The 21,448-nt window shown below is 37.0% G+C and overlaps 1 long non-coding RNA gene across 1 annotated transcript; it reads left to right on the top strand.

Annotated features, from left to right (window-relative positions):
* The first annotated feature begins 18,716 nt into the window (after nt 1–18,716).
* On the top strand, nt 18,717–20,496 carry LOC116754623. Its single transcript, XR_004350103.1, has 3 exons — nt 18,717–18,729; nt 19,221–19,225; nt 20,318–20,496. It is a non-coding gene; the product is annotated as an uncharacterized LOC116754623 (long non-coding RNA).
* The last annotated feature ends 952 nt before the right edge of the window (nt 20,497–21,448 follow it).

Raw genomic sequence — 21,448 nt, 5'->3', positions numbered from 1 at the left:
TATCAGTCTTCCCTTTTTAAGTAAAATTCTCTCATTGTGAAATTTTAAAATAAGAGGTTTAATAAATAAGGTTTAAATTTTTTTAATTTAAATGTTTTAAGTAAGTTTACTTATATATAAGCAGTGTGAGTAATTGCTGAGACTTCAGGTACCTATTGACTCATTCATTCATCCATTCATTCATCTACCTCATCAACATGGTCCTTAGAATGAATTATAGAACACAGCTGAAACTATATTTCAGTGTCTTTTATCACGATGCATATGCCTGATGGTCACTTACCGGTGATAATAATGTTCAGTTATCAGTTGCATGACATTCAGTTAATAGTGACAAGGATCTTGCAACCTGAGCATGGCCCTCTAATGTGGAAATGAGCTGTTTTCTGATGGGTTTGCTTGCATGTGAACAATCCTATGAGCATGAACCAAATTTAGATGAAAGAAAAAAAAACCTTTAGTGATCATTGAAACCAACTGAAATGTCAGTGAATTTTGAGAAATCCAATTATGAGGCCAATGTGAAATTATCAGCACAGCAAAATAAACAAAGCACCTGGACCTGTCTAAAGCCCGTTAGAGTCCTAAAAATACATTAGATTAAGATAGTGTCTTGACTTCATGAATTAAAATGGAAGAGGAAACAGAATTAGTTGCCCCTCTGGTAGTGATTTGTTTCTCTTGATCGGGGGAATTCAGTGCCCCATAATTCTGATGGTTTTTTATAGCCTAAATGCTTTTCCAGATTGATACGGATCCTGTTGGCTCATTTTCAGAAAGTGTTTTCTGGCTGTAAATAAATTAGTTCTGCATGTGGGTCAACATATATAGGAAATCAAGGTTACAATGCTGTGTGTGAGTGTGTGTGTGTGTGTGTGTATACATATCTTACAACTTAGTGTCGTTTAAAATGATTTTTTGTACTATATGTTGTTCCATTAACGTTTGATGTGAGCTACATAAGAGATGGGGAAAAAAATAAGTCCAAAGGGGTATCTAATTTTTTATGATCATCTCATATTTTTTTAGATATCTGCCTTTATTTTATTTTTCAACTTTCTATTTCATCCCAACTAATAGAGTGAAACATGCATTACTTTTATGGAAAGGCTGTTTTTTATTATTCACAGTTATATAGTTAGCTATATCAATCTTAAATATCTCGCCACTTTCCATCTGGGCACTGTTCCAGTATTTTAAGCCACTAAATATAATGAACATTGGAGATTAAATCCGAGTTCACAGTGTCCCTAAGAGTGACCAAATCTCATACTGTGCATCAAAAATGACTGCCTCATAATTTTCTCTCTAAAAATATGTGAACGTCTCTCAGACCTTAGACGTTGGAACAAATGATAGATTTTATAATTTTACATGATATTTTGAATATAAAACCTCTCTCCCTCTGCCTCTCTCCATGTCTCCCCCCAACACACATACACACACACACCCCTACACACCTATAAAGGCAATTACAAAAATGAGTTAGTTTAAAATTCATTTCTTTAAAATAAAAATCATTACATTGTTTCCTCCAACATAATCATGTTGGCATCTGGGATTTTGTTTCTTTCCTTTATTTAATAAATATTTCTTAAGTATTGAGCAGCCACAACGTAAGATGCTGGATAAATAGTGGAAACTAAAACAATATAGTCCTGGCATTCGCCAAACTTAATGTCTGTTGCAGGAAACAGGTTAACAAACAAATATCAAATTATAAATGAAGGGAAGTGAGAGATACTATAAAAAATAATAAAGAAAGGAGCTATTTTGTGTTGACTGCTTATGGAAGACGGCTCCAAGGAAGTGGAAATCAAAGTGAGGACTGGAGCAGTCTGCCCTTCAGTGTGCTGTGCAGTGTGTTGTTAGCTGTGTTGTGGGTGGAGAGCAGGGTTGGAAGGGGGAGAACTGCCTGTTCCGTGAACTGAAAGGAGGCCGGTATGGCTGGAAGCCAGCAGTCAGTGGAGACAGATGAAGCTTAAGTGGATAGGTAACTTCCAGAACATTCGACGAGGCTTGGATTTTATTCTAAGTGCAACAGGAAGCGTTTGCAAGGTTTTAGCCTCACCTCATGTCAGTGCACATTAAGCTATATTGTTCCCTTTTATTTCCTGGAACATACTTATCTAAAACTTGATAAAGAAATTTGGAAATCTGGGCATGAATTTTATATGGATTAGCTATGGTTTGAGAGACTGGGCATTCTAGAACCAGAGAGTAGGTGGGCTTTCCATCATTCTGAAAGAGGGAGATGGCTCTCCCATGTTGGGATACTCTTCAGCTAGCTGCAAAAAGGAACTGGTTCTGCCCTCATTACTATCAATACTTACACTAGAAATGATTTTTTCACTAGTCCTATTGGATAAATTGATGATGTATATCTTGTTTTCATTTGAGCATCTGTTTGATAAAAGCTTATGGTGAGATAGAGTTTTTGAGAATATAATAATTCTAAAATCCAGAGGGGCTCTAAAAATCATAAAACATTTATTTATTCAAGTACCATCTATTCCAACAGTGTCCAATAGAAGTTTCTGTGATGATGGAAATGTTCTGTATCTGTACTGTCCAGTATAGAAGCCAGTTCTCACAGGTGGCTTATTGACTATATAAAATTTGGCTAATGAGACTGAAGAACTGAATTAATAATTTTATTTCATTTTAATTAATTTAAAAGTTAAAAGCTGCATGTCACTAGTGACTACTGTACTGAACAGCCTGATCCATTGTGTACTTACCATGAGTTCTCAGTTGGGCAGACCAGCAGGAAATAAAATACACAGAACCTGCTCTCTAAGGGTGCACAGACTTATAAATATAATAAGATGTACATGTGAATCTCTAGAATATAACATAGAAAGTGAGAAGCACATCAGAGTTTTGGGTTAACCACTAGAGGTTTCAAAAGAGGGATTGATGCTTTTTGGGTGAGAAACCAAGGGACAGTGGTGGAGGAAGTGGCGGTGGTCCTAGGCTTTGAAGGATGGGCAAGGTTGTTAACATGTGGGATTAGAATGAAGGGCATTCAGACAAAGGAACCAAGAGGAGAGGAGGAGAAAGGAGTCAGCATTATAGACATGGAAATAACAATGATAATAGTAATAGCTAATATCTACCAAGTGTTTACTACGAGACATCTTTTTAAGAGCTTTACATGCATCAATTAATTCTCACAACCACTTTCTGAGGTTAAATGCCATCATTGAATCTCAATTATTATCATCCTCAATCTACAGATAAGGAAACTGAGGGTGAGAAGGTCAAACACATTTCCCAAGGTTGAGGGGTAGTGCCAAAGCCATGATCTGAACTCAGGAAGTCTGAGACTCAGGCACAAAGTGCTCCAGATGGAAGCTTGAAGATCAAGTAAGTAATGAAAGGAGTAGGATATGGAGAGCAGATAGGGAGACACAGTTCCTCACAAGGAATCCTACACAGGATGGCAGGAGGATGAGAAAATAATAAGGACTTTACAGGTCAAGGGTTAAGGAGAGAACAAAGAAAGTGCTGTGTATTGGGAGATAGGGTTGGAGGACGTGTCATGGAGGAGATGTGATCAGCAGACTGTAAAGACCTCTGAAGTCTAAACCTCCAGCCTAAGCCTTTCTATGGACATTTTATTTGACTGGGGGTGAGGGTTGGCGGGGGGCGTCTTTCACCTTTTCAGTTTCCTAATTGCTTCCTCTTCTTTTTGATTGTTTCCCTTTCAAAGATGAATTGTATTACAGCGTGTTGAATTCCTAAGGTTTAATAAAATGTCCCTGGATATTCAGAGTTATGGTCACTATTAGCTAGAAATAGTTAATTGCAGTATGTATGATGATGGGTCATCATCATACATCATACATACTGTGTTAAGGGTCATTTCTGTAATGCCCATTCATGTGGTGATTTATTCCAAACCCACAGTTGGTTTCTGTTACAATCACTTTTTAAAACGATATAATAATTTTAGATTTGATTTTGGATGGGAGCAAAAGTACCCCAATGTTCCCACCAGCAATAGCTTTGATAGTAGAAACATTTCAGTCTCCCAAGGGACCTGCCTGTGAGAGTCATCTTCATTACTGAAATCAAGTCACCTGCTACAAAGACAAAACTGGATTTAAAATTTTTTATTTGTAAATACAGCTAATCTACAGTTTTTTCTTACTGAAAAAGCTAATTTGTACCTACAATTGAGGAGATATTTCTGGAGATCATAGCAGCTGGTAGCCTAGATGGGACAGATGGTCCAGAGCTCTTTAATGGGGGGAAGGTAATGTATTGGCTTGGAGAGATCTGAATAAGAGACTTCATGAACTCTGTTTTTCATTTAAAAACTATTCTATAATAATATTTTCACAAGCTGTACTTTCATGAGAATGGAGACTAGCTTTATAAACATGATCATTTGCATCTGGCTTTTATCAAGTGATAAAAATGATAAAACAGCATTTTTTTTTCTGTCTCAATGTGTACTTGTAGATATCTCTACATATCCTCCGAAAATAATTATTCTATGTTTGTTAAAGCTAGAGGTCAGAGTTTTGGGTTGTTTTTTTTTTTTAATCTTACTTGAAAACTCTGAGGATTCTATCACTTAAAGAACTGTTAGAGCTTTAGTGATCTTTACTAATAATGGTACTGGTGATGATGACGTGGTGGTGATGATTTCACTAATAATGATACATAGCCTATTCTTCCACTGTAAAAGTTTTTACATATATTTACATATTTATTCCTTTTATTATTTATTGTTTATTCCATTTATTGTTTTCTCCATTTTACATTTTTATCCTCATTTTACATTGCATGTTTAATGCTCACAAGTGTATTACTATCTCCATTTTACAGATAAGGAGATAGAGGCACCAATACATCAAACACCTTGCCCAAGACCATATAGCTAATTAGTGCTTGAGACAAGAGTCAACTAGCAGATAGTTCTAGACTCTCCATTCTTAACCCAATGTACACTATGACCATAGGATTTCTTATGACTGATTGAATGAATTAATCACATGTATAATTTGTATAATTCTTTACAGTTTACCTAGTATATTTGCTTATATTATCTGATTCCCTGAAACTCTATGAAGTTGGTGAAAAACGGATTTAAGAAAGAGTGCGTGACTTAGCCAAAAATGCACAAAAAACTCTTTGGTAGAGCTGGGATTCATTCCTCAGTTTTATGGCCACAAGTCCATGTCAATTTTAATAGTTTCTGCTGGAGCAGGACATTGTGTCCTGTGGGACTGAACATTGAGACTGTCATTAAGGACATCATGTGCCTGGAGGAGACACGTGCTCTTAATTTTCTTTTTAATTGGAGTATAGTTGCCTTACAATGTTGTGTTAGTTTCTGCTGTACAACAAAGGGAGTCAGCCACACACATGTGCTCTTAGTTTGAAGGTAGTGACAGAATTTGTGAAGTTTGGTTAAATGGAGCTTCAGGTCCTTCTGCTTAGACCTGTGTCAGCCTGAAAAGGCTCCTCCTTAGTCTTTTGGCCTTGTTGGGGTTCAGTCAACTCCATTGATGCCTGGAGAATATATTAGATATTACTAAACTTTTAAGTTAGTATGTCTACTTAAGTATCCTTTTGATTAAGGATCCATGACATTTCATAGAGTCTTAGACTGGAAAATATTAGATTAGAAAGATGTGCATTATAAGTCTATGATCCCAGTGCAGCCTTGAAAACCTGGCTTATCTTCTCTGAGCCTTGCCTTCCTTACCTCTAAAAAGATAATAAATAAACTGACATAGAAGAATTTCTCTATTACATGAAATGGTGTGTATAAAGCACATAGCACTATGCCTGGCATATGAGAGGCACTCAGTACATCTGGAAATTATTTTTAGCATTATATTTCATTCAGTGGTAACTCTAGGACATCAATGATTATACCTTAACACAGAAACCAGAAAAAGTGCTTCATGGCACTGTTTCAGGGCATGTTTCTATCTCTGCATTAGTTGCTCATCTAGTGAAGGATAAATAGGTGTCTGAAGGGGGTATGCCCTCCTTCAGTTACACTTTACTACATTTACTGCGTTATAGCATCTGTGTATGCTATAATGATAATTTTGACATAATGGAAATGTAGCTCTTATTTATTTTAAAGGGTTTTCATATGCAACCAAAATAATATGTTGGTGTTAGTCTACCGGTTTCTCTCCTTAGTACTCTCTACTTATGTTTGTTTATGGTTTTGTACCAGTGATAACTGGATATGTGTTCTTGAATTGCTATACTTGTGTTAAGTTTCATAGTTTGTGACCACTGGACAGGTTTCTTGAAAGTTTTTCTCTAGGATGATGCTATGGACTGAATGTTTCTATCCCTCCAAAATTCATATGTTGAAATCTCACCCATAATGTGATGGTATTTGGAGATGGGGCTATGGACTGAATGTTTCTATCCCTCCAAAATTCATATGTTGAAATCTCACCCATAATGTGATGGTATTTGGAGATGGGGACTTTGGGAGGTAAGTAGGTTATGAGGTTGGAGCTTTCTTTCTTTCTTTCTTTCTTTCTTTTTTTTTTTTGCGGTACGCGGGCCTCACTGTTGTGGCCTCTCCCCCTGTGGAGCACAGGCTCCGGACGCACAAGCTCAACGGCCATGGCCCACGGGCCTAGCTGCTCCGCGGCATGTGGGATCCTCCCGGACCGGGTCACAAACCCGTGTCCCCTGAATCGGCAGGCGGACTTTCAACCACTGTGCCACCAGGGAAGCCCGAGGGTGGAACTTTCATGATGGGGTTAGTGACCTTATAAGAAGAGACTTGAGAGAGCTTGGTTCCTCTTTCTGTTCTCCACCAATGGCCTTACTAAAGGGGGTTCTCAATTCTTTAACATTATGTAGGAGCCTGAGATCTTTATATGTTCTCGTGGTTGATTTTCTATCACAAGATGTAATGTTAGCACAGACTTGGGTTTGTATTGAATTAAGAAAATAAAGAAATTGACATGTTTTGCAATTTGGATTTATGGACTGGGATTAATTTTCACCCAGTACAATGATTACATAAATAACTCTTACAGAATTTTGATATTTAATAACAAGTCTAACCTTTTGACAGCTGATAGCTCACGATTTTGTCTTATAGTGCCGTTCAATTTTTCATTGTTTGTCTCGTTATCTGAGCTAGAATGTGAGTCCCTTGAGTACAGAGTCCTTGCACTATTTCTTTGAATCCTCTACAATATTTGGGATATGACTTCAGGTATCTGTTCTTAATTCCCACCATTATATCTTTTTCTGGAGAGTATTATAAAAATCAATATTTATTATTGATACAATGCTTATTTTCCTGGACTCTCAGAAGACTGTGATCAGTTAACAGTACTCACCTTAAGGCGAAAAATAAGAAACAAAGGGGTGGGATAATCTAAAATAGATTTCTGTTTCCCTAGAACTAGATGCATTCTTTTATTTTTTTTCCTGAGAAAAAGACAAAGGAATAAGGGGATGATTTTGAATCAGTTACAGCTGCATAATATCTATGCTAAGCACAGCTACCAAGAAGGCCCCAATTTTGTTATTACAAATATACCAATTTGTTGGGTATATAGGATACTTATGATATTTATTTTGTTGAGTCAAATAGTGTACATTTTGTCTAGCATACTGTTGCTTACAACTGTTTAAACTTAACTTTATTCAATGATGATTACTTAACTGAAAAATTAACATAACTCATGTCAAACACTAAGAGTATTTGTGGATATTAAGAATTTATGTATAATTGCCACTGTTCATTCCCCTTTTGTCTCATTTACAACCATGACAGGGGCTCCCCCTGAGGCCTTGATTGTGTCCGTTGAGACACATTTCACAGCTTTCTTGGAACCCCCTTAAATGTGCCGATTTAAAATTCCTCCAGTCATCATGCTTATTGTATCCTTATCTGGCCACGTCACATACTCCTTATCTGGGTCAAATTGTGCATACTACTTTTATTCAGTCTTTGAGAAAGGAAAAGAAAAAAAAAAGCAGTCAGACCTATATACCCAAGGTCATTTTAGCTCTTCTTTTTGAAGCTTTCCTTTTTGGACTCTAGTGGGCTAGTACTACTCGCTCTCTTCCGCACATGAGTGAAAGGCTCGGTAAATCCTGCCCACTTCTGAGTTTTGCTGTGGCTATACTTACACAAGTCCTAAAACAGGATCATAAGAGGAAGGCTTTACTGAAAACACGTGAAGAGCATTATATTATTATCCATTTAATTCATTTGTTTAGAAGCTTTCTTTAAAATATGAGCTGTGGTTTCATTAAAGTCTAGAAATTTCCTTCTATTCCATCCAATTCCTTATATAGTACCATGTATGTACCCCATGGTGAGTAGTAATGGGAGGATTCAGGCAATAAAAAGATGCTGGGTTTTACCGTTATCCATCTTTCTCTAACTTTGGAGACTGAGGCAACTTATCTATGTAGGATTAAATGGCATGTTGGATCTTAGGTTTTTAAAATATTATACATCTAAAATGTGTTGATATTCATTAAGGAATCCCCAATGCTCTCATTCTATGTTACATTTGTCCACATTTTTTTGAGCCAGAGGGCTAAGATTAAGCATGTAATAAATATCTTTCTCTGCTTAGTATACGTGCTAATACTTGCTCTTCCCTCTTTCCCTACCCTGTCCCTACCGAAAGAGCAAAATGGGAACAGAATATGTATTTAAATGCTAACTCAGTGGTTGGTATTGGAGGATAGCAAAATCTTCATTTCACTTTACCATGATCATAGCTTTCTTAATTTGTTGACCTTACTCAGACTCTTACTCAAGGATTTCTTGTTGAAATATAAAGGAATTTGTTTCCTCTCTTTTGGGGAAACACTGGCCTAACTATCGGTCAGTCACCTTCAGTAATAGTCCTTCTCCCTTGTCAAAAGTTTGTAGTTACCAGGGAGAATTTTCTGATTTGTATGGGGTTTGGGTGGAGAGAAGGTGGGTGAGGAGTGGATAAAGATTTAGAAGAGAGAACAGACTCCTAGGAATCCTAATGCCTGCTATGTGATTTACTAGCTCTGTGATTTTATACAGTTTAATCCTGTTTGTACCACTTCGCTCATTTATGAAATTGAGGAGTCTGTGTTTTATATACTTTACAGGATGACATGAAATCATGTGCATATGATCTCACCAAATGTGGTATGCACTGAGTGATAAATGATAGTTTTATTATTTTTTTCTCTTTTCTTTATCTTATCTTTATCTTATCTTCTTTTTCTCTTATCTTTATCTTCTTTCCCCAAAAGGCTTTGCTTGCCTATGTTTCACAGTCTCCACTGGTGCCACTCCCCTTCATGGTGTCTTTCTCCATCCTTTTCGTCCTCTAACTTTAGTCCTTCCTAGTGAGCTGTTAAACTGGAGGCTCTGGAGTGAGCCATTGAATTGTAAAATGTCACTTCCATCTACGTTACCTTAAAAGGAGGGCATAAGTTCTAAGCATAGTAGGCAGTTATATGGTCTGTATGATTCTTTGGTTAATGCTTCACTTCTCTCTGGGATGTCAGCTCTAAACAGGCAGGCCTGGGCCTCATTAATTAATTCCCTTTCAAATCCCAAATGCCTAACACAATGTCTGACCCATCAGAGAGGTGCTGTACAAGTAAAATAAACTCATGACAGAGTAATCCTTAATATGTAAAGTAAAAAATAACTAACCAGGAGTGAAAGCTTCCTCTGGTTTGAATAAGTAACTAAACCATAGACACGCTAAGCCTATTAGGGGTATACGACATAATATGAGGAGTGTCTTGTGTCATGTGATACACTAGATGAATGCCCAGGCATGCATGAGGAAGCCTGGGAAGGTTAGAACCCTAAATTCAAAATGTGTTAGGTGAACCCATGCTTTCATATCCAGAGGGATTTATTCTGGACCTTTTGCTTCATTGAGGAAACATATTTCCTGAAACCTCTGAGCTGTGAAGCCCAGCTTTGTATGTCAGGAATTCTCTGTTTTTAGAGAGTTTCTTTTCAGAGTAGCTTTTCCCTTGAGAAGTTCTAGCAGAGCTTTTGTGGCTTCTTTGTTTTTCTAGATTAGAGTGCAGGTCAGGTCATCCCCAAATTTTGGGGAGAGCCAGCCGCAAAATAACAGATTTAGAGCTAATGGAATCATGCTCATGAAAGAGAAATGAAAGCAAATAGAATCTAGAGGGAATTCCAAACTTTGAAGATTTTCATTAAAATGGACCTTACAGATCATTTATGACTCGCCATTTATTTTATATATTAACTATCCATGACCTAGGGAAAATGAGTGATGAAGGCAAATCCTGGTCCATGTTGGGGAGTGACAACATCAAAACTATACCTCAGATTCTGAAACCATTGATTACCATTCATCGGACCCCATGACAAATATATGCCAAATTCTAGGTGGCAGAATTTTCATCGTGATTAAATTACATTTTTTATATCATTTTCTTATCTTATCAAACACTTTGGACAATCATATGCCATCTCAACTTTCAGGGCAGTACAATATTTTGTCCATTCAGTTGATTCCTAAATTCTATGTAAAGTTCTGCATGCAGATATCTTAGTTACAGAAGCAGTGTTAAGGCCAGGTTCCAGTTTCCATAGTTGCCAGGAGCCCATTTTCATTTCAGTGAGCAGTACATGGATGCAGCTAGTTGCGTGTGTAATGAGGATTAGAAAGGTCAAAACTTTTGTTCCATTAAGTGGTCCTCTGAATAATAGGGGACTTTAATGCCAATTGGCCAGTGGAGGAACATTAGCACAGATATAGAAATGACTTGACACATTATTTAATGTTCTCATCATCCTGGAGCCATGGTTTATTGATATGGTTTCTGGGAACCTCCTCTATATTCCTAGAAAGACTAGGCTCTTGATGAATTAATTAGTAACCATCAACTTGTATTAATTATATAGGTGATCTTGGGGTGGTTTACTGATATGCATGCCAAACCTTGTCCTTCAGACGAGCCCATAGTCCTGGTGGTTGGGACGGGCTGTGCTTGCTAACTGTCCAGGGCTCAGGATCAGTGTGGCTGGAAGGAGGAATTGTTCTGCTTCCCGTATTCCTCAAGAAATAGTCCCTAGAAGGGGAAGCTTTGCAGTGGCAGATGGTAGAGAGATGGCATAGATGAGGATTTTTTTTTTTTTAACATCTTTATTGGGGTATAATTGCTTTACAATGGTGCGTTAGTTGCTGCTCTATAACAAAGTGAATCAGTTATACATATACATATGTTCCCATATCTCTTCCCTCTTGCGTCTCCTTCCCTCCCACCCTCCCTATCCCACCCCTCCAGGCAGTCACAAAGCCGTGAGTCGTTCTCCCTGTGCTATGCGGCTGCTTTCCACTAGCTATCTACCTTACGTTTGGTATTGTATATATGTCCATGCCTCTCTCTCGCTTTGTCACAGCTCACCCTTCCCCCTCCCCATATCCTCAAGTCCGTTCTCTAGATGAGGATTTATTAGAGTGAGACTACAGGAAAAAGGGTAAAAAGCCTTGCAGCCCAGTTAGGTAAACCACAAATCTAGATATAGTTCCACCAACTTTTGTTTTTTAACAGCTTTATTGAGGTATAATTTACATACTGTAAAATTCACACATTTTAAGTGTACTATTCAAATTATTTTTAATAGATTTATACAGTAATACAACCATTAAGACATGAGGTTATTCAAAAGGCTCTGGATTCCTCTCCTTCCTCAGCCCAACATACTGGGTGGGAGAATCCTCAAAGTGAGATTTTAATTTCTACTGGAGATTAAAGCTAGTGAAACAGTATTTTTAATTTGTGCTTTTTGTCTTCTCCATTAAATTATATTCCCTGCTCTGCATTTAGGTAGAAATTGTAAATCTGTTCTTAGGTTTCTACAGTTCAGGTTTGAATTTATTGTTTATTTGTGCGTGGAATGGGGTTAGAATGGGCAAGAACGACATTATATGTTTAGGAAAGTAAATGCTAGTGTAGTGAGAGATAATAAAGTCTTTATCAGGTCACAAAATCCTATAATTTAGCTTTTTTCTTATGAAACCTGTGATCTTACATATGTTGTTATAAAGATATGAATATAAATTTTAAAACACTCTGGAATCATAGGTTTGCTTTTTCTTTATTTTTGCATCTTTACTGGAGTATAATTGCTTTACAATGTTATGTTAGTTGATGCTTTATAACAAAGTGAATCAACTATATGTATACATATATCCCTGTATCTCCTCCCTCTTGTGTCTCCCTCCCACCCTCCCTATCCCACCCCTCTAGGTGGTCACAAAGCACCTAGCTGATCTCCCTGTGCTCTGCAGCTGCTTCCCACTAGCTATCTATTTTACATTTGGTAGTGTATATATGTCCATGCCACTCTCACTTTGTCCCAGCTTACCCTTCCCCCTCCCCATATCCTCAAGTCCATTCTCTAGTAGGTCTGCATCTTTATTCCCGTCTTGCCCCTAGGTTCCTCATGACCTTTTTTTTTTTTTTAGATTCCATATATATGTGTTAGCATACGGTAGTTGTTTTTCTCTTTCTGACTTACTTCACTCTGTATGACAGACTTTAGGTCCATCCACCTCACTACAAATAGCTCAATTTCATTTCTTTTTACGGCTGAGTAATATTCCATTGCATATATGTGCCACATCTTCTTTATCCATTCATCTGTTGATGGACACTTAGGTGGCTTCCATGTCCTGGCTATTGTAAATAGAGCTGCAATGAACATTGTGGTACATGACTCTTTTTGAATTATGGTTTTCTCAGGGTATATGCCCAGTAGCGGGATTGCTGGGTCATATGGTAGTTCTATTTTTAGTTTTTTAAGGAACCTCCATACTGTTCTCCATAGTGGCTATATCAATTTACATTCCCACCAACAGTGCAAGAGGGTTCCCTTTTCTCCACACCCGCTCCAGCATTTATTGTTTGTAGATTTTCTGATGATGCCCATTCTAACTGGTGTGAGGTGATACCTCATTGTAGTTTTGATTTGCATTTCTCTAATGATTAGTGATGTTGAGCAGCTTTTTATGTGCTTATTGCACATCTGTATGTCTTCTCTGGAGAGATGTCTATTTAGGACTTCTGCCCATTTTTTGATTGGGTTTATTTTTAAAATATTAATCTTCATGAGCTGTTTATATATTTTGGAGATTAATCCTTTGTTTGCAAATATTTTCTCCCATTCTGAGGGTTGTTTTTTCATCTTGTTTATAGCTTCCTTTGCTGTGCAAAAGCTTTTAAGTTTCATTAGGTCCCATTTGTTTATTTTTGTTTTAATTTCCATTTCTCTAGGAGGTGGGTCAAAAAGGATCTTGCTGTTATTTATGTCATGGAGTGTTCTGGAATCATAGCTTTTTAAAGTGGCAGGAGGCTAAAGTAATCTTCACATCTATTCTCGGGCCAGTGAAATATTGTCCAGAACATGAGACTGTTGAAGTTTAGAGAGTCTACATTTATTCATTCATTTTTTCATCAATTATTTGAGTGAATTCTGCATTCAAGCCACAGAGTTAACTGTTAGTGAGAATTTAAAAAAAAAAAAAAAAACAGGTCCCCACTCCTGTCAGCTGAGCTGGCCTGGCTCTCACAGCAATTCATGGTGTTTACCCATTTGGCATACATACTCAATTTCCCGGAATACCTGCATCACATGGAGTCACCATGTGAGGCAAAAACAAGACAACTCCATAATCATGTCTGATGACAGACAAAACAAAAGCACAGCCCAAACCACAAAAATGACAAAGCATGCCTCTTTCCCAGCTTATGGGGAGACTGCTGTCTTTACCAGTGAGCGACTGCTGTTTCTTTACCAATTATAGTTTTAACTTCACATTGCCATTCTTGCCTCCTAAATAAAAACAATTCACATATCCAGTCATCCCATTGCCCTTATTTTCTAACAGCACCCAATCTAGAGCAAAATCACATTTTCTTGCCTCTTCCACAAAACCGTCTAACACAAATCCAAATCCTAAAACAAGCTCCTCTTAAATACCCTCTACTGAGATGCCCGCACCCACAGTTCCACGTGGTAGCTGTCTTTTACTGTATGGGCCAGTAAGTCTGACTTTGCTTGACTACTCATCTGTCCCTTGTGGTCTTTGACTGGGGGTCATTGACAACAGTGCTGGAGGTAAAACAGATGTTGTATCAACTCATATTGACCTTTCTTTCTTGTCAGAGAGACAGACATTATTAACAACTTGCTAATTAGTGGATAATTGCCAATGAAATCAATGCTTTGCCAAAAGGGATTTGACTGTATATGCAGCAGGGGTCTGGAAGCTTCATTGAGGAAACGTCTCTTGAGCTGAGACGTGAGAAGGATAATAAGGGGCTGATGTGAAGGGTCAAGGGAAAGAACCTGAGACTGGAGAAAGTGTTGCTCTGGAGAATCTGAGCTTAGACTAGATGGAATAGAGTGTAGGGAGGGATAGGGGCAGATGAGGTAGGTTTTAGAGGTCTGGATGTTGAATGTTTAAGCTTTTCTTCCAAAGAGCAGACAAAAACCATTGAAGGGTCTTGAGGAGGATCATGATATTATCATATCACAGTGCATTGTGCAAAGATTTTTGGATGTTGTATAAAGAAGATATTGGTGAGAATTCACAGTGGATGCGGGGAAACAGCGTAGGAGGTTTATTCAGGTAAGAAATAATGAAAGTGCAGATTACAACAGAGGGTGTAAAGATGGAGAGGTATAGACTCCACCTATAGGTTGGAGGAAGGGAGGAAGGGAGAAGTATTCTGACTTGGGCAACGAAACAGGTGGTGTGGTGTCATTCATTGGCTTGATAAATGCTACATCTACTGACTTCACTAATGTTATAAAACTACTAAATGTTGGAACTAAAACTCACAGAAAGGTTTGTCTTCTGGAGCAAACCTTTCTGCCTTTTACTTTCAACCCTTGTTTGTATTATAAAAAGAAGTAAAAGGGAAGATGTGGAGCTAGGAGACTTCCAGAACAGGTTCATGGATTGGAGTGCAGCAAGCAGAGACACTGTCTTGAAATATAGCATCGTGCTGTACTAATCATTTTTAAAGCCCTTTTTACATTCTGAGATCAATTATTTTAAATCAAACTCTGATTCCCCTGAACAGGAAAGGGTATTTTCTGGAAGTAGGTGAGGGTGGAGGTTGGAGAGAGGAGAATGAGGTTGAGGAAATGTAATTATATGTATGGAAACCACCTCTCTCCCTCAGATTTCATTAGAATTGGGACTCTGTGGTTTTAAATTAATGAGTCATCCTTTCATTCATTCACTCGACTTTTATCTTCATTCAAAAACATTTCTAGAGTGATTAATTCCCATGTCCTCTGCTAGAAGTTGAAGATAAATAACAATGAGTAATTATTAGGTAATGTAGAGTATGGCCAAGGAGTCAGGAAACCTAGTTTTAGTCTCAGCTCTATTTCTGTTTTTCTGTATGTTTCTTTAAATAATTTATTCTTTCTTGTATTTTACTGACAGTATGGGAGTAAAAAATACATATCCTGATTACCTCATAGGTATCAACCTTTATTCTGAAAAGCGAAAACAAAAAAATGTGTCCCCCCAAACTGATGGGCAACATTAGGGAGGCAGTTGTACACTCTGAGCTTCAGTTTCTTATAAAATGAGGATAATATTATTGCTTTTCTAACATTTTCAGAATAAATAAATGAGATAAGACATGTAAAACTCTGTTAAATATGAAATAGTCTAAATCATAAATAGTAGTCATAGTAAATATTAAAACACTAAGAAACCTAAAATATTTATTATTGAAGAAAGTCATAGATTTTAGCATTTTGGACACAGTGGACAAATGTTTTCATTTTGATTTGTAAGATAAATCGATGTCCCTAGGTCTTAGTAGCATGGGATTATGAAAAATTAGAGTAAAATTAATGCCCACAATCTTTCTCCCATGAAAAACTTCATGGTTATAGTCCCTTTTGTACCTATCCATGCCATCTAAAATATGTGGTTTTTTAATGTCTTGAATTCTGTGTTTTGTTCTCTATTCTTTTCCTCCCATTTTTTTCTTGATTTCTGTCTGTGTAGCTCCTAAGAGCAGTGTTTCATCACAGCTGTCTCTAAGAGAGAGCTGCTTCCCAGCCCAGCTTCTATATCCTCGTGTCACACAGCTGCATAAAAACACCCTTCATGTGCCAATTATCACCACTTTCCAAGTAGTGTTCCAGGCAGATGTGCTTTGTCACTCATGTCCCAAATTAATATTGCTTTGGCCACAAATCGCTTCATAGTGTCTTAAACCATTTCATGGCACAATTTCCATAACCATCTGGTTAAATCATCTGAGGAAAATACATGAAATTCTCTGAACCTCAGCTTCCTATAAAATGGACATAATGCTTCACTGGATTTTTCTGAGAAATCAGAGAGGATATGTCCGAAAGGACCTTGCACAGTGCTTTGTAAAGTAACTGATTTATAGAATGAATGCAATGAAAATGTTTGCCCCAGGTGGACTAAAGAAAACAAGAGAGATTTCTTATGAGAAATGTTGGCAAATGTGATCACTAGAATTTGTTTTAGAAGCTGTATAGCGCTTGATTACCTGAGGCATCAGGGTGGGTTTATGTCCTCCATCACAAGATTGCATGTAATGTTTGGCAATGCATTGTATTCTGCTATATCTGCAGTTTATTTTGGGAAAGAGTTTGTATGGGGAGTTCTATTAAAGTAAGCAGTATTGAATTTTTCCTTCAATTCCTCTAGGCCCTGCCTGCTTTATTATTGGCTTACTTATTTATTTATTTTTCAGATCATCATGTGAACAATGATGAAAGTAAAAATCATTCATTGAAAACAGAATGCAGATGTTTGGGGAGTGGGTTGTTGTCTTAGGGCATATAATTCACTTACTTCTTCTGGTTATAAAGTTCTATTTCATTTGGAAGTATTTTGCCTTGAGAGTCACTGTTCTGTTTGTATGTATGTGTGTGTTTTCTTTAGAAATGATGATAAAGAAATAAGCTTCATAGTATTACTTGATCCAGTCTGGTTCATGTTGTAATTCTCACTTTGGCTAAAAAGGAAAGAAAATGGTGGTAAAAGTCCTTTTGCTAAACATTTAAAAACCCAGTATAAATCTAAAGTGAAGATTATATGCAAGAAATGAATTGCAGCAATCTTCAGTTGAAAACAATAAAATCAACAATGAAAGTTGCTAGTTACCAAGCCCCATAGCATAGGCAAAATTCCTAGTGGTCTAGAATTAATGTAGTAAATATCCTGATTCAAATAATCTCATTATTAATGACATGATTTTATTAATGAACTGGTAGAATGAACACTTTTGGGGGAATGAACTCATTTCTAGTTCAGAGGTTAGAGAAGGTTCAGGAGCTTTGTCTATGCTCAACTGTCAAAGATTTGTGCTCTATGTAGAGATTATCTTCACGGAAAATTTTTGCTCAAACTGAACAGAGAAAAGGGCAAGACAGACTGTATTCCATAAAGAACCTCTACTACAAAGCAATTAAAAATACTGAATAAATATGTGAAGTATCTTTTCAAATGCATTGCTGAGCTGGCAAGAATTCAAGGGAGATCCTCAGAAGCCAAAAGCGAAAAGGAAGCTGAAATCTGTAGATGTAAGACTACAGTTCTAGAGCTGTTTTGATTTGCCCCAAGATACCTTCTCATCATGGATGTCTGTGAACTTCTATTTTGATGACAATAGGGGCATGAGGGAAAGGGAAGAAAGCTTAGAGCCGATGTTAGGTGGGGAACATGAAAATAAACCTCCGCCCTGCTGCAAAAAGCTGGGACCCTCAAGGTGTGCAGAGAATGGGTAACACAAAAAGTTTTTTGTTTCAAAACTTGGCAATGGATAGAGGGAAAGAGTAGAATTTCCCTTTGGCACTTGTAACCACAATCCAGCCCTTCCATGGGTTAGTTAGTAGGTCAAATATCTATTAACAGTCCATTCCCCAAAACATTCAAGCTTAAAATGTAGTTTAAAGATGTCCACAAGATAATTACAGAAGCAGAACCATCACCAAAAGACCAAAGGGAGTCCAGGAGCCAGTCTCATGTGTTCCAGGTAAGACTTACTATTCACATTCTCTTTATATCATTGACAGGAGTAATGAGATCCATTGTACCCATCATCATGTTCAAGCCAGGCCCACAGCAACTTAGATGTCCCAGGTCATCCCTTATCCAGTTAGACTTCATGCACAGTGAGGTTCTTCCCCTGTGGCACTCTACTCTCCCCCTCCCCTATCTCTCTTATTTATTAAAATAGCAGTTATTACCATCTGATATACATTTTGCTTATATATTTGTATGTTACCCCCACTGAAATCTAAATTTCCTGAGGGCAGTGCATTTTATTTTTTCTTCACTACTTTATCTCTGGTGCCTAGGACAGTAGCTGGTACATAGGGGATTTTCAATAAATATTTTTTAAATGAGTAAAGAAATAGACATTCTGGAAATAAAATATGTAATGATTAAAAGTGTGAGATAGATTTAAACTGCAGATTAGATACAAGTAAAGAAAGTATTAACAAACGATGGTAAAAACTGAGGAAATTATCCAGACCAGCAGAGACAGAGAACAGAATGGAAAACATGAGATTAAGAGATATAAAGAGCCACAGCAATCAGACAAGAAAAAGAAATAAAAGGTATCCAAATGGGAAGGGAAGAGGTAAAACTGTCACTATTTGCAGACGACATAATCCCCCATATAAAGAACTCTAAAGACTCCACACACAAAGTATTAGAGCTAATAAATGATTTTAGCAATGTAGCAGGGTACAAGATTAATATATAGAAATGTTGCATTTCTGTACACCAATAATGAAATATCAGAGAAAGTAAAAAAAAAAATCTCGTTTAAAATTGCATCAAAACAAAGCAAAACAAACAAAAAAAAGCACTCTAGGAATAAACTTAACCAAGGAGACAAAAGACCTATATGTTGAAAACTATCAAGGAAATTGAAGGCAATTCAAAGAAATGGAAAACTATCCCATGCTCTTGTGTTGGAAGAATTGATATTGTTAAAATAGACTTACCACTCAAAGCAATCTACAGATTTAATGCAATTCCTATGAAAATACCTATGGCATTTTTTCAGAGAACTAGAATAAATAATCGTAAAACTTCTATGAAACCACAAAAGGCCCAGAATTGCCAAAGCAACCCTGAGAAAAAAGAACAAAGCTGGAGGTATAAACCTTTAAGACTTCAGACTATACTACAAAGACACAGTGATGAAAAAAAACATGGTGTTGGCACAAAAACAGACACATAGATCAGTGGAAGAGAACAGAGATCCCAGAAATAAACCCACACACTTACAGTCAATTAATCTATGACAAAGAGGCAAGAATTTACACAGAAAAAAGGAGAGTCTCTTCAACAAGTGGTATTAGGAAAGCTGGACATCTACATGCAAAAGAATGAAATTGGAACATTCCCTCACACCATATACAAAAATAAACTCAAAATGGTGTAAAGTCCTAAATGTAAGACACGACACCATAAAACTCCTTGAAGAGAACATAGGTGAAAATTCTTTGACATAAATGGTAGTGATATTTTCGTAGGTCAGCCTCCCAAGGCAAAAGACATAAAAGTAAAAATAAACAAATGTGACCTAATCAAACTGAAAAGCTTTTGCACAGAAAAGGAAACCATCAACAAAACTGAAAGACAACCTACAGACTGGCAGAAAATATATGCAAATGATGTGACTGACAAGGAGTTAATATCCAAAATATGTGAACAGCTTATACAGCTCAGTATCAGTAAAACAAACCAATCATAAAATGGGCAGAAGAGCTAAATAGACATTTTTCTAAAGAAGACATACAGGTGGCCAAGAGGCACATAAAAAGATACTCGACATCGCTAATTATTAGAGAAATGCAAATGAAAACCACAATCAGGTATCACCTCACACTGGTCAGAATGGCTATTATCAAAAAGTTATCAAAAAGTTAATAAATGCTATAGAAGATGTGGAGAAAAGGGAACCCTTGTACACTGTTGGTAGGGATGTAATTTGGTGCAGCTGCTATGGAAAATAGTATGGGGTCTCCTCAAAAAACTAAAAACAGAACTACCATCTGATCCAGCAATTCCACTCCTGGGTAAATACCCAGAAAAAATGAAAACTCTAATTCTAAAAGATACATGCAGCCAATGTTCAGAGCAGCACTGTTTATAAGAGCCAAGAAATGGAAGCAACCAAAGTGTCCAGCAACAGATGAGTAGATTAAAAAGATGTGATAACTATATATACACACACACACGCACACACACACAATGGAATATTACTCAGCGTAAAAAAGAATGAGATATTGCCATTTGCAACAACATGGATGGACCTAGAGAATATTATGCTTAGTGAAATAAGTCAGAGAAACATAAATGCTATATGATATCCCTTGTATATAGAATCTAAAAAATAATACAAATGAGTCTATCTGCAAAACAGAAACAGATTGCCAAAGAAAACAAACTTATGGTTACTGAAGGGGAGAGGTTGGTGGGAGGGACAAATTACGAGTATGAGATTAACAAATACAACTACTATACTTAAAATAGATAAACAATAAGGATTATAGCACAGAGAATTACACCCAAAATCTTGTAGTAATCTATAATAGAATATAACCTACCCCCCCAAAAAAAGAGTGTATCACTATGCTATTTTCCTGAAACTAACACAATATTGTAAATAAACTATACTTCAATAGAAAGTAGAGATATAAAGATGTCTGTTTAAATAGGGAATGTCAGTATTTGAAAAGAAGAGCAGTTTCCTTCCTTGCGAAGTTCTAAATTAAATCGTTGGTTATTTTTTTTGAAGCAGTGAATAGAAGATTCTGAATTATGAGAGATAGATACAAGTCAAAGGGATTTTCAACAAACTTCCTTTTGTTTTCTGTTGGATTGACCAAAATGTTCATTCATTTTTCCCTGTAAGCTGGCTCTAGTAGCGCTTAGTTGTCTTTAACTTCATTCAAAACGATTTTGTTAGATTGTATGTGACAGCTATCATATCAGTGTGCATTTAAAATTTGACAAAATTAAAAAAAGAAAGTGGTCTATCTTCTATGATGAATTCTTGACTAAATTCCAGAAAATATCATTCATATCACCAATTATAGATATTGGTAGGGCCCATGGTAGAGACCCTCATCTTGGTAAATCTCAGAGTTGAGAGCTGGTCCAGGCGTTCCTGTGGCGGCTCCATGGGCTCTTCCTCAGCCTACGGGCCTTCCCATGAGTTCTAGACTCTTCCTTGAGCTCATCTCTCAGCTCTGCGGGTCCCTCTGCTCCCCCATTAGCAGTTCACCACTTTTCACTTAATTGACAACTTTTCCCTGCTGCATTTTCTGATGTGGCCTCTCACTTCTGTATGAACCCTGACAGATACAGGGCATTGCAGACTTTGAATTTTTATATTTTACTGGTGGATTCAC

This window comes from Phocoena sinus, chromosome 5, assembly GCF_008692025.1.
Source record: "Phocoena sinus isolate mPhoSin1 chromosome 5, mPhoSin1.pri, whole genome shotgun sequence".
NCBI lineage: Eukaryota > Metazoa > Chordata > Mammalia > Artiodactyla > Phocoenidae > Phocoena > Phocoena sinus.
The sequence above is the reverse complement of the archived record's forward strand: the minus strand, read 5'-3'. Positions and strand labels throughout refer to the sequence as shown.